Genomic DNA, 14,491 nt, shown 5'->3' with positions numbered 1-14,491 from the left:
TTGCTATCAAATGAAATTGGGCGGGTGATTAGGCATTTTAACTGGTTGGCTTTCTACTGGAACAGATAAACATTATCATGCACCGTCTCTAACATCAGTTATTGTTGAAATCATCATGCATTATCTCTAGATAAATTTCAAAATAATTTCCAGTTATATGCTTCCTGCTTTTGCACTCGAGTCTGGCTTCAGAGATGGGCCAAAGGCCTTTCTCTGCTCTCCCTTTTAGCATACAGACAAACATCTCTTGATTTAGTTAGACTCAAAGCTTTGGAAAAGATCTGATCAGAAATTTAACTACTTGGGACCATGAGGTAAACAAAAAACCAAAACAGCCTTCTTGGTAGGTATCAACACTTCTGGTGACGTCAGTTAGAAGAGGATACTATAAAACGGGTCAGCATCGAAATCTTGAGGATTCAAAACAGAATTTGCAGGAGGTGCCCCCAAACAGAGTTGTGGCCTTTTCTGAAAAACCACATTCTCTGTCTACCCCTGGATTCGTGTCTGAGATCCACTAACAGGATACATAGATCAAACATTCAGTTTCTCCAAGGTGGGCAGTACGATGGAGTCATGCACTCCAGCTATGAAAGACTTGACATTCACTCTTCCCCTTCTGGGCCTCAGCTGATGGAGGTACCATAAGCACAGTCCTCATGACCTCACTAGAGCGGCCTTTGCGTTTGAACTCTCAGTGTCCCTTCCTACCCTGAAAAGAATTAGTTTGACCTAAACCTGGCTAATCCCATTTGCCTTAGTAGTGGTTGGTTTCAGAACAGTTGATCATGGTGAGCTTGTGCTCTGTGAAGGGGAGTGTACTGGTGCCTCCTGGGGAAGACTGCCTCTTGCCCAGGAGGGACCCAGGAAAGACTGGCCTTCTCTTCCTTGTCTTTGGTGTGGCCCACAGACATGCTCAGCCGTGTCACTACAGCTAAGGATGAGGCAACACAGAGAGGAGATCTGAGCTAGGAGAGACACCAAAGGTTGGAGACAGAGCCCTGATACCTTCTACCAGGCACCTGCCTCCCTCTGGTGTGCTGGGGTCCAAGCCAGGGAAGAAACTTGGCTAGGGACAAACTTGCGGAGCTATGCCATTTGCTGGTCTATGAAACCTTTGGAAAACTCTTACTCTCTCTGAGCCTCGGTCTCTCTATCTGTGTAACAAGGATAAAAACGTACTTGGCTTATAAAGCTATTGGGGGCCTTAAGTGAATTAATATATGTAGAGTGCTTGCAAGAGCATCTGGCCCATAGTGGGCCCTCAATAAATGCTAGCTTTTCTTAGTTTTGTTATGTGAAAAATAGTTTTCCTCATTGTTTCAGCCATTTTGAATCAGGATTTTCTGTCATTTTTAATTAGAAGATTTAGCAATATTCAATGCACAATTGATGCATTGGTTTTGCTCAAAGGCTGTATGTTTTAGGAAGACTCCATTGGCCAACCTATTTAAAATTACACCTCCCTCTAGCATCTCTTATCTCCTCTCCTGACTTGTTTTTCATCAAAGGACTTACCACCATCATATCTATAATACATTTTACTTCTTTGTTTATTCATTATCTTCTGCCATGACTATGAGAATGTAAGCTTCATGGAGGGAAGGATTTTTTTTTTTTTTTTTTTTTTTTTTTTTGCCTTTTTTTACAGCTTCATTCCACCATGCCTGGATGAGTACCTGGCACAGAGCAGGCAGTCAAAAAACATTTGTTGACTGAATAAATGTTGTATCACGTGCTGCCCGGTCATATGGTGCAACAGTTAGGGTAGGCACATCTCTATGCCCTTGAGTCAACAAGGGTGACAGATGGGCAGCAAAGACAACGTAACTTTGTCCAGATGAAAAAGGGAAACGATGTAGGTTGCTTCAGAAATTACTAGGCAAAACAGCCTATTACTTTCTGGGTTATGCCTTGACTCTGATAGAGTAGTCATCAGCATGTTTATAGATGGATGGGTGTGGTATCAGAACGTGGGGGCTGGCAAGTCTGAAATCCATAGGGCAAGTCAAAAGGCTGGGAACTGGGGCAAGAGTTAATGCTTATGTCTTAAAGCAGAATTTCATCTCCAGGAAACCTCAGTTTGTGTTCTTTGCTCTCGACTGAGACTTACCCCACAGTTTTGAAGGTAATATTTTTTATCTAAAGTCAACTGATTGTAGATGTTAACCACATCTACACAATACTTTCACAGCAACACCTAGATTAGAGTTTGATTACATCATTTAAGTCATTCTCCAGCCAAGTGGATACTTAAACTTAGCCATCGCAGATATGCTAAGAAGCATACAATACATCAGTATCCTGAAGTTGATTTAACAAAGAGCTCCTCAAATACTCTTTATTGGCATTAAAGATTAACTGGTATAAATAGCCCTAAATTCATATAATCCTTCAACATATATTATACATCAGTCAATTTATGAGCCAGATTCAACCTGATTCTCCTGATACAAAAATGGCTTTTCTCATGGTAGTTTTCTAGCTAGACCTTCAATAATGGCTTCAAAATACAGTGCAAAAATATCGTGAGCCCCACAAGTCATTCATTCTCACAAGGATTATTTGGAGTTGGCAGATGAGCAAATACATGAATGAGCATTTATGGAGAGTGATCTTTTTTATCTTAATGAATGTTTTGGGATGCTTGTCTTAGAGTCTGTTTGTCAAGGTAAACATTCATAAAGATAAATTATAATAGTTGTTTCTTAGCTAAAATATATTGAGGTCTCACTACTATGCTCCAGTTATGCTAAGCACCTTACACAATTATCTCATTTAATCCTCGTGGTGATCCTCTGAGGTCGGAGATAGTTTTGCTCTCATTTAACAGCTTAGTCCCTTCGACTACAAAGTCCTTCAGATCGTGAACTATTTCTAGTATTTCCAGTGTCTCACCTCACACACTCAAGTTCAAGCTTTATCCAGGACGGATTCTAAAGAGGAGTTGATTGGTAGATTGGCTGAGTTCCTTAAAAGCCTTGCTTTAAAAAAAAAAAAAAAAAAAAAAAACGCAAGAGGGTTCACTTTGGCTCTCCCAAGGAGTAATAAGCCTGTGTCTTTTCAAATAAACCCTTTACTGTGATGCTACCAAAACCAAACACCTTGGGTTAGAAATCTGTATGGGGATACACTTTGATCAAAACCGGATCTGTCTTGTGCCTCACAAGTTTTAAATGTAGGGTTCACTTCAATGTTCCTTTCCATCTGGAAATGCATGATTTCATTTTAAGGAAAAAGAAAACAATCACTTTAATAAAAATCTTTATGAACAAGGTTCAGAAGGCTTCTTGGACAACAAATGGCTCTTACAAAACAACATGGTGGTGAGTTAAGTGTAAATGGCTCAGAAACATGCAGATTAAATTTCCCTGGAAACACTCATGGGCTTCCAAAATTAATGGGGAAAAATACTTGGGCAATGTATATTTCAGACTTCATGCTTTTTCTCCTCTTTCTCGTTCTGTTGATTTTATTTTCTTCTACAAAACACTTTCTAGGGTGACTTCATCTCTTGTGGTCAGGATGCTGTCAGGCCAAATTGTCATTAATCCTGGTGCATTCTGGGTGGCCCACTCTGGGTATCAGCTGTGTTCCCTCTCTTACAGAGTTCACTTTTCTCTCTACTATTTGTCTTTCAATATAGGAAAGGTATAAAAATAAAAACACAATTTCAAGTCTGTGCCAAGCTTTTAGGCCTTGTGAAAGTCCACTGTCATGACACTGGAGAGATAAATGTGTGAGGTTCTTGTGTGCTGAAAACTGATAAATCTTCCGTGCTTTAACTCAGAAGATACCACTACGGATATAGATGTGGTAGAGGGATCCATAAATCAAGATTTGAAGATACTTAGGAGGGACTTTTAAAAGGCCCTCTAACCCATTCCCAAGCCTGAGACATATCTCAATATAAAACATGACAGAAACATAATTATAGTCTCATTTCTTAAATATTGCCTTAGAAAAGTTTTCTTCAACATACTTTAGAAAAATATTTCTATGTTTCCTCCTGTACAGAAGTTCCCATAAAAAAATGACCAAATTCCATTTTATGGGGATTTATCTTTTCTTTTCCTGTCTTTTGAAGGGAGCGAATTCTGGAACACCAGATTGGTATCCAGGACTCTTTTTGCCCGGGCCTTGTCCAACCTTAGTCAGTGAAGCTTGTCAGGCATTTGTCTTTCAGAAGAGAACAGTGCTGGCAATGCTTATTTTGTGATTTTCCCTATCACATATCCAAGCAGTAACATCTCCAGAGTTGCGAGAATGTGTTTAAGTCCTTTCCATCTCCAGACAACATACAAAAAGGAAAAGCAATTCTCCTTATTTAATGAGTACGTAAGTAACGAAAAAAAATGTGGAGCTGCCTCCTAGAGCTTAGAGTTTAGTTGGGGTTACAGAAGTCACATACTCGGGTATGTGAGGGTGATTAGCAGACCCTCTCTCCAAAGGCAACTGTGAAGCTGGACAAAACTGATAGAAGCAACTACTTCTGGAACTGAGCCAAAAGCATGCAACAATCAGCAGATCCTTCACGCTTGACACAGTGCTGAAGTTCAAGCAAGAACAGTGAGAGTCTGTAATTCCTTGCCTAGGGCTGTACCCATTCCACCCCACACAGGGGCCCAGCTCCATCTGCCTGCAGAATTTGGCCTTCGGGCAGGCCAAGAAAACATTCAGCTTTATTGTCAAGGTTGAAGGGGTGTCATTTGATTATGAATAGTGGGCAACGACTATGCTAAGCGTGGTGGGAGTGTTAAGGTAGGCAGCCAGAGGGCCTGTGTCTCTTGTAGCCTGAAGTTACTCTTGTGGTTATATAAAGCCATAAGCAGAACACAGTATGGTTCGTTTTCGAGCATATCTAGATGCAGTATATATGACAATCATAATACAAATGAGGAGAAAAGGAATGTGTTTATTGACGTCTCTACATCTTACCAGATTGACTCATATTGACCTATGAATTCTATTGTGGTAAATTAAAATGTACATTGTAATCTTTAAAATAGTCACTAGTATAAAATAGTATTAGAATAAAAATCATCGGAGAAATTTAAATGATACACTAAAAGTATTTTTTAACACTAAAGGTATTAACAGTAAAGAAGGTAGCAGAGGTGGCTCAGTATGTTGAGTGTCCAACTTCAGCTCGGGTCATGATCTGTGGTTCGTGAGTTTGAGCCCTGCGATGGGCTCTGTGCTGTTAGTGCAGAGCCTGCTTTGGATCCTCTGTCCCCCACTCTCTCTGCCCCTCCCCCACTTATGCTCTCTCAAAAAATAAATAAACATTAAAAAACTAAAAAAAAAAAAAAAAAAAAAAGAGGAGCAGAGGGCCAAAAATATAAGAAACATAGAAAACCAATAGCAAAATGGCAGGTATAAATCCAATGATATCAATAATTACATTAAATGTGAAAGGTCTAAATGCCCTGATCAAAAGGAAGAGATTATCAGAATGGATCAAAAAAGCAAAATCCAACTATATTTTCTGACTACAAGAATACATTTTGGATTCAAAGACAGAAATAGGTTGAAAGTAAAAGATGGGGAATGATATAGCAGGTAAATAGTAACCATGAAAGAGCTAAAGTGATCATTTAACATTAGACAAAACTGAGTCTAAGACGAGAATTACTACTAGAAGCAAAGAGGGACGTTTTATAATGGTAGAAATGCCAATATATCAAGAATATCTAACAATTATAAATACATGCATAATCTAACAACAGAACCTCAAAACAAACGAGGCAAAACTAGTGAGAATTGAAATAATTGATGATTTACTAGTAGCTGGAAATTTCAATACCTTACTTTTCAAAATTGAAAGAACAATTCCACAATCAATCATACATGGAAGAGTTGTGCTATACATTGAAGCAACTCAACTTCTTTTTTTTTTTTTTTTTTTTTTAATTTTTTTTTCAACGTTTATTTATTTTTGGGACAGAGAGAGAGACAGAGCATGAACGGGGGAGGGGCAGAGAGAGAGGGAGACACAGAATCGGAAACAGGCTCCAGGCTCTGAGCCATCAGCCCAGAGCCTGATGCGGGGCTCGAACTCACGGACCGCGAGATCGTGACCTGGTTGAAGTCGGACGCTTAACCGACTGCGCCACCCAGGCGCCCCGAAGCAACTCAACTTCTGATTTAAGAGCACTCTACCCAGAATATTCTACTCTGTGTTTTGCAAAATACACATTTTTTCAAGAAACTGATGTGATATGAATGTAGAAAGTCTTCAGGAATCCACAAAAATACTAGAATTAATCTATGAGTTATATATATATATACAAAAAGTATTCCTATACATCAGCAATAAACAGTTTGAAATAAAAGTAGCAAAACAATTTGATACTTAATAAAAAATCCAATATGGTTAAGATGGCAATTCACCCCAAATTGGTGTATAAAGTCAATACAATCTCTATCAAAATACCAGCAGACATTTTTGTAAAAATTAAAAAAAAAAAAATTCTTAAAGTTTATATGTAAATACAAAGGATCTAGATAGCTAAAACAAATTTTGACAAGAACAAAATTGGAGGCATTCCTCTACCTGATTTCAAAACTTACTATAGCATCAGAGTAACAAAAACAGTGTGGTATTTTGCTGGGATAAATACTTAATAGATCCATGGCACAGAACTGAGACTCCAGAAGGAACCCATTTTATTAAAGGATGATTGATTTTCAACAAAGATGCCAAGACAATCAGTGGGGAGAAAATGGTCTTTTCAACACTAGTGCTGGAACAATTGGATTCTCCCTGTAAAAACCTGAATTTAGAGCTTTACTTCACACCATGCAAAGTGGATTATAGACCAAAGAATAAGGGCTAAAAGTATACCATTTCTTCAAGAAAATATTGGAGAAAATCTCTGTGATCTTGAATAGGCAAAGAATTCGTAAATATGACCCCCAAAGCATGATCCATAAAAAAAAAATGATAAATTAATCTTTATCCAAATTTAAAATGTTTGTGTCACAACAGACGCTTTTAAACTAATGGAAAGATAAGTCACAGACAGGAAGAAAATGTTTGCAAGTCATAGTTTTAGTGAAGTACCAGAATCTATAATATATAAAGAACTCTTATGACTCAATGACAAGAAGGCAATCAAACTGATATAAAAGTGGGTAAAAGATTCAAATAGGCATTTTACCAATGAAGATACTAAAACTGCTAATAATTACTTTGAATTAAACAAAAATGTTCAACACCGTTGGCTCTAAGAGAAAAACAAATGAAAACCATAATGATATTCTTGTGAGTATCTACTAGAATGTCTATGAAGTGAAGGACAGACGATACTGACAATCAGTCATGTGTCGCTGATGGGCATATAAAATGGCACATTCACTTTGGAAAACAGTCTGGTAGGCTTTCAGAAAGTTAAACATGACTTTATATGACTCAGCAATTTCCCTGCTAGAAATCCATTCCGGGCAGGGGTGGGGGAGGTGGGGGTGGGTGGAACCTGTTCATACAAAGGTATGTATGTGAGTGTTCGCAGCAAAAAGTAGAAACAATTCAAATGTCCATCAAGTGATGAGTGGATTAAAAGCGGTGTATCCATATAAGGCAGTACTATTTAGCAATAACAAGGAAATAACAACCATACGGATTCACATTACAGCTTGAATAAACCTCAATCACATTATACTGAGTTAAAGAGGCCATAAATAACTACATATGTATGATGCCATATCTATGAAATCTCCAGAAAAGGCAAATTTATAGAGCCCGGAAGCAGATCATTGGTTGCCTGGGGCTGAGGGTGTTGTGAGAATAAACTACAAATAGACGTGAGTGTACTTTTTGGAGTTTGGGGGAATATTCTAAAACTGGATTGTGGAATTGGTTGTACAACTCTGTAAAATCCGAGTGGAAAATCATTGAATCGGATATTTAGAATGAGTGAATTTAATACGTAAAGCTATTAACTAAAAAGCTGCTTGTGGTTGCTTCAGCAGCACATGTACTAAAACTGGAACGATAAAGAGAAGACTGGCATGGTCCCTGAGAAAGGATGGCAGGCAAATTTGTGAAGCATTCTATACTCTCTAAGGCACAGCTTAATAAACCTACCAAAAAAACCCCACACAGTTTGATTGTATGTATACCATTTACCAGACTCAGTCCTCAGCACTGGCGATAGAGGGGACTAAGTCAGACACGATACCTGCCTCTACGGGGCTTATAGGTAGTAAGAGTCTTTAATGATTATAAGCAGGTTGGCATTGCCAGCTTTTGAAGTGCCAGGAAAGAAAAAAACCCCGAATTATGTTAAGTATACTATATTCCCCCCAAATCCCTAATTCCATGGAACTTCCATTGTAAGGGGATTTGGGGAAGATGAGAATAAGGACCTAAACACATAAATATATAACATTTTAGGAGGTGATAAATGCTGCTAATAAAATAAGTCCAAGAAAAGAAATAAAAATGCTGAAGGAAGAGGAAGAGGTATTATTTTATGTAGAATGGGAGTGGAAGGCCTCCTGGATAGGGTAACCTTTGGCAGGACACCTGGGAGAACGGGAGACAGAGAGCCATGCCAATGTCTGGAGCAAACGGCATTCCAGGCGAAGGGAGCTGAGTCAGGGATGTGTGGCCTTTCTGAGGACTGGCAAGGAGGCCAGTGCGGTTGGACCAGACTGAGTGGAAAGCATAAGAGATGAAGTTAGAGGGAGCTGGGCCGGATCGGTTAGGGCCTGAAACACATTGTATGACTTTAAATTTTCTTCTGAGTGAGCTTACGGGCCACGGAAGGTTTTGAGCAGAGCAGCGAAATGATCTAACAGGTTCTAACGGTTTACGCAGTGACTGGTGGAGAACAGCCTACGGACTGCAAGGTGGGAGGCAAGGCCCGCCATTTGGAGGCTATTTGCAGGCATGTGGGGAGAGAGACGGCAACAGTTCAAATCAGGGTGAGAGGATAAGGAGAAGCCCTGGGATACGGTGACTAGGGAGGCCACAGTGTTCGCTGTTGGATTGGATGACAGGTGTGGGAGAAAGAGGAGAGTCAAGGATAATCCCAAGGTTTCTGCCTGGAGAAACTGGACCATGTTATGAAAACAGACGTCCTTAGGATGGGTAACAACTTAGCCTAGTACTGCGAGTAAGGCCACACAGTGTTAATTGCTAAGATCCAGATGGAATAGGACAGCAGAATGAGCTCTCTCTGTACCGTATTTAAAGCAAATTATGTACAGTGGTTAATTACTCAGGAAACAGTAAAGCCAACCTTCAAATTCCTGACGTCTTAAAGATGGCGGTTGTCGTCTGTATTCTATGACCTCTTGAGCACCTTCTCCACCAGATGGCAGCACAGGGGTTCAGAGGCCTTCAGCACACAGCCTCCCTCCTTAATGAATATAAATGCAAAGCATTAGGCCCCTTTTTCAGAGGAGTCGGACTTTTAGTCTCCCTCCTATCTTCCCTCCCCTACGAGGGCAGCCCCTTCCAATAATCAGCCTCCTAGACTATAATAGGAGCTTTTAAAGTTATAATCTCTTGTCACATTACTCAGCAGTCTCATCCAGGCCCAGGAAGTCATTTCCTGGAGGCCTCTTTTTTATTTGTGTTCATTAGCTCCACTAATACATTCTCTTGGAAACCACAGTTTAATAAATTTCATAGCGCATGACCAGTGGACTTAATGAATATTAGTCACTCGAAGCAATTTTTGTTTGTTCAGCTTCTCTTACCTCTCCTCCCTTCCCTCACCCCAGACCTCGCTCTGTGGAATGATAATGATCCACAGAGAGCTGGCTGGCCACAACAGACTAAAAACAAGAAGTAAAAGGATCTTTCTGAGCTCACACCTGTTTTAAGATTTGTTCTCCTTAAAACGAAAAGCTGTAGGGATTCACTCGGCTCCTTCCTTGTAGCTCCCAGTGGACCTTGCTATTAAACCACAGGGAGCAGCCCAGCCTTCAGAGCACTTAAAAGTACTTATGTCAAATCCATCCCATTCTTCCGGCCTCCGCTCCTGAATCCAGCCACCATTCCCAGGGGCTGGAGCACATTACAAGGCATTCACTTCATATGAATGGGCACAAACAGACTTTTTCACCATTTAGATATGTCTACATTTGCAGGCATATCCTGTAGACGGCCTGGAACAGCCTTAATTTCAATTTACTGTCTCCCCAAGGATCTTGCCATTCTCCCGAAAGTGGAAAACTCACTGGTTGTTTCTCCTCCCCGACCTCTCACCCCCAGCCTCTGTCTGCCCTCCTCCTCTTTCAAGGAAAAAAGCAGTACTGGGAGGAATATTTTGCCCAAGATGAATAGAATGAAGTTTTGATGCTTCTAACAGCGCATGTGATCTTTTATTTAAAAAAAAAAAAATAACGAGCACCAGATTATCACATTTGGAAAGCGTTCAAAGTCAGTGCACAAAACCTGGTGAATGCCGTCTTGGGTCCCCCTGGTATATGGCTATACAAGAGAACACAAAATTGTAGTCTTGAAGTTTTACACTGGTGTTTCTGTTGTGCTGGGGCTAACTACACTTCACTGTTTATCTTGGAAATTGTTACATGAATGCGAACGTAGAGCGAATAGTGTAAGGAACCTCTGCGTATCTATCCTGAACTTTCACACTTTTCAACTTTCAACCAATCTTCTATTATCTAATCCTTCTCACACATGTACACGTCTTCTTTACTCAGAGGTTTAAAAGCAAGTACAGATGTTATGTCTTTTTCTCTGTTCTGTATGCACTGCTGACTGATAAGGGCTTTCTCCTTTTATTGTAATCACTATGTCAATATCACACCAAACAAAATTAATGAGAGTTCCTTAAAATCATCTAATACCCAGTCCATATTTATTTTTCCCCGGATTTCCTCAACATGCCTTTTTATTGTTCAGAATCCAAGCCGGGTCCTGTCTTTGCATTAGTTGTTTCACCCCTAAAGCTCCCTTGTTCTACAGCTCATCTTCTCCCTCTCCTTCTCCTTTGTAAATTTTATGCAATAGACTTGTTGCTGATATCCAGATTTGTGTTCTGTAGAGATGTCCCACCCTATCGATTTGACTAATTGCTTCCTTGTGGTGTCATTTCACTTGTTCTGTACTAGTAGGGCTATTGCTGGCCGAGAAAGCTTTGGTGGAGTTCTTCAGACTTAAGGTGACCGAGGACACACCCTTAGGTAGCTAAATGGATTAGACAAGAACTATACCAGCCATCAATCCTCTAGGACCTTTGGATTCCAATCCTTTGATAAATTAATTTTGGATCTCAAACTCCGTCGCAGGTGGATCAGTACTGCTAAAAAGATTTAGGCAACTTCTGAACCAAGTTAATATGAGATTATCAATTTATATTAGCCTCAGTTACAAAAGAAATTCCTTAAGAGCCCCTTGATTGTGACATTTACCTCCGAGAAACCACCGATGAGTTGAAGTGACAATTACATGGTAAAGTAGTGTGCACAGATGAAAGACAACCGAAATAAGTCACACAAAACAAAACTTACTTTCTTTTTCCTATCTGTGTGTAATAAACTGATATTTCAAATTCTATTTGGTTTTCTTTGTGTTCCACTGTATTTAAGAAAATGCTGGTTGTAACCCAGGAAATGAATATTATGACCCACCAATGAGTCAGAGTCCATTGATTGAACTGCTGACTTTAGGAATGACTTGGCTTTTGGAAAAGTTAGAGTCATGGGCCACCTGCTTTAGTGATGCAATTGAGGCACACTTTCTTCAAAGTCTACCTCCATGCCTTTGAGTTCACGTTTGTGGAAGGAACTGAGATGAACGTTTTCAGAAGCCATAAAGAGCAACCTCCTATTTATTTATTTATTTATTTATTTATTTATTTATTTATTTTCTCAGTAGAACCGTTGAGAAACAAGATGGAGGGAGATGCTTGGGGCAAAGTAAGAAGCTCCGTAATTTCAAATGTCTTATTTATAAGGAAGAGGACTAAAGTTTTCTAAGTGGCCTCTACTTGTTGGATGTTATTCCATTTTATCCTATGGAATCCTCGTAAAAATATGATAGACTAGCTTTTACCACCTACAAGTCACATATGACAAAACTTGGTCTCTCTGAGATTAGGTAATGTGGTTGAGATGACAGAGTTAGTAAAATGCATAGACTACTAACCAATTCATAGGGGTCATATCTCCTGGTGATTGGGGACCGAGGTTGGAGCCAGTATTCACTTTGAATCTTTGTTATGTCACTTACTGACTCTGTCAACTAGTAAGTGAGGAATGAATAACATAAATTATGGAAACACTCAGCATCTAATGGGCAAAGATTAAATATATATAATATATATATATACATTTATAAGATACATATTAGAATATACATATATAACATATATATTATATATGTAAATTAAAAATTTTTGTTTCTGGGGGTGCTTGGGTGGCTCAGTCAGTTAAACATCTGACTTTGGCTCGGGTGATGATCTCGCAGTTCATGGGTTTGAGCCCCAGGTCGGAGCCTGCTTCAGATTCTGTCTCCCTCTCTCTCTGCCCCTCCCCTGCTCACGCTCTGTCTCTCCCTCTCAAAAATAAAGGAACGTAATTTTTTTTTTTAATGAAGTGTTCAACTATTCTATAACCAATGATGGATGAGTTGGGACTCATGAGACCTTGACACCATAAGTCACAAAGGCAAGATTCTCTTTCTGAGAATTAAAAAGAAAATTATGAATGCATAGAAATATTTTAAATAAGAGAAAGCCTGAAAAATGAGGAACATTGCTATTTCATGACATTCTCCAGATGAAAAGTGTGAAGCAGTTATGGCTAAACATTTTTATTTGTGGTCCATTTTTTTCCCTTCTCTTTCTTTCTTCCTTTCTCTCCCTCTGCTTCCTCTCTACTTCCTTCTTCTCCTTTTTCTTCCTTCTTTTTGTTAGACATTTCAGACTTGTCAAAGAAGCAATGGGCCTACCAAGTTGAGCAAGACAACTTCAATTATGAAAATTATGATTGGAGAAGTTTTAGCCACCTATCTCTTCTTATCCCATAAGGTAAGTAACTTCCAAATCTGTGGACAGTCTTTCTCTTGATGTCTAGGAAAACCTTTGACTGAGAGTGCAATACTCAGAGGGACCGATTCTGAACCCATTAGTGCTGTCCTCTATCAGATGAATCTATCTCAAAATTATTTCTAATTGAAAATGAAAAGGCATGTTTGTTTGTGAAGTTAATAAGCTCCCAAAGGGAACCAAATGCCCAGATGTCTTCATCCTTTCTTTTTTAATTGACCATTTGTCTCCCTGGGAAGATGTGTATCTTCTATGATAGCAAATAGAGTCATTTATCTTGAACTGGTTACTCCAAATCTAGCTGTATAATAAGTCATTGACTTCCTGAGATTTAGGGAACCTCAATAATGCATCAGATGTCTCATTAGCAATGTAAAGATCTGTTCCTGGGCAGAAGTGCTAACTGCACTGAAATGAACAACTGTCTGTCATATAGGAATGCACCGCAGGAGTCAGCTACCTCACGTCTTATTATGAAAGACTTCCTCTTGTATACCGTGCAAGAGACATGCGGATTTATTTTCCTATGCGGGTCCCCACCATGAGTTATCCAACATGGCAGCCTTAGAAATGGGTTATGTGTAATGGGTTATTTGATAAGCCTGTTGTTGGCAACTGGAAAGGCACCTTCCAATAATGACAGTACCAAGAGTCCAGCTTAGGTTCCTGAAGTCATCCGTGAAAATCGACTGAAAGCGAAGCTGAGGTTTCATCATTCATAACCACTAATCTGTCTGAGCAATCCTGTGTCCCAGCCCTGAGTCCGCGAGGCCTCGAAGGTTTCAGTTACTGCTGAGATAGCGAGGAGGTGGGGATGCGTAGAGGGGTGCACAGAACCGGAGGTGAATGTGGAGAGACTAGAAAGGGAGTGTCATGCCTTCCGCTATGTTCGCTGGGGTCACTGGTAAATCAGAAGTGATCAGTATTCTCCACACCTTGTACTTCCCATTACAGTATGGCCCCTTTATCTGTGGTTTCTTTTTCCATGGTTTCAGTTACCTGTGGTCAGCCACGGTCGGGAGGCGGATTATGCCTGTGATAACAGAAGGTCAATGGTAGCCTGACACTACCCGTCCTTCACCTCACTTCACCTCATCTCATTTTATCATCCCCTGTCACCACAAGAAAAAGGGTAAGGGCAACACAATAATATTTTGAGCGAGGGAAGGGCCACATTCGCATAACTTTATTACAATGTACTGCTATAACTGTTCCGTTGTACGATTAGTTATTGTTGTTCATCTTTCACCGTGCCTAATCTGTAAATTAAACCTTATCGTAGGTACATGTGTGTAGGAAAAACACATACTATATGTAAGGTTCAGTACTATCCATGGTTCCAAGTATCCCCTGGGGTGTCTTGGAATGCATCCCCTGCATATAAAGGGAGACTAGCTCTTTATCCAATTGCTTCCAGGGAGATCTTACGTGTTTGTAATTGAAAAAGTTTGCCCTTACAAAAA

General features: G+C 39.8%; 1 non-coding gene across 1 annotated transcript; it reads left to right on the top strand.

Annotated features, from left to right (window-relative positions):
- The first annotated feature begins 7,958 nt into the window (after nt 1-7,958).
- On the top strand, nt 7,959-8,065 carry LOC112864854 (U6 spliceosomal RNA). Its single transcript, XR_003224013.2, has one exon. It is a non-coding gene; the product is annotated as a U6 spliceosomal RNA (small nuclear RNA).
- Nucleotides 8,066-14,491: the final 6,426 nt, after the last annotated feature.

Source organism: Puma concolor, chromosome E4 (genome assembly GCF_028749965.1).
Source record: "Puma concolor isolate L17-30 chromosome E4, mPumCon1.1.hap2, whole genome shotgun sequence".
Lineage (NCBI taxonomy): Eukaryota > Metazoa > Chordata > Mammalia > Carnivora > Felidae > Puma > Puma concolor.
The sequence above is the reverse complement of the archived record's forward strand: the minus strand, read 5'-3'. Positions and strand labels throughout refer to the sequence as shown.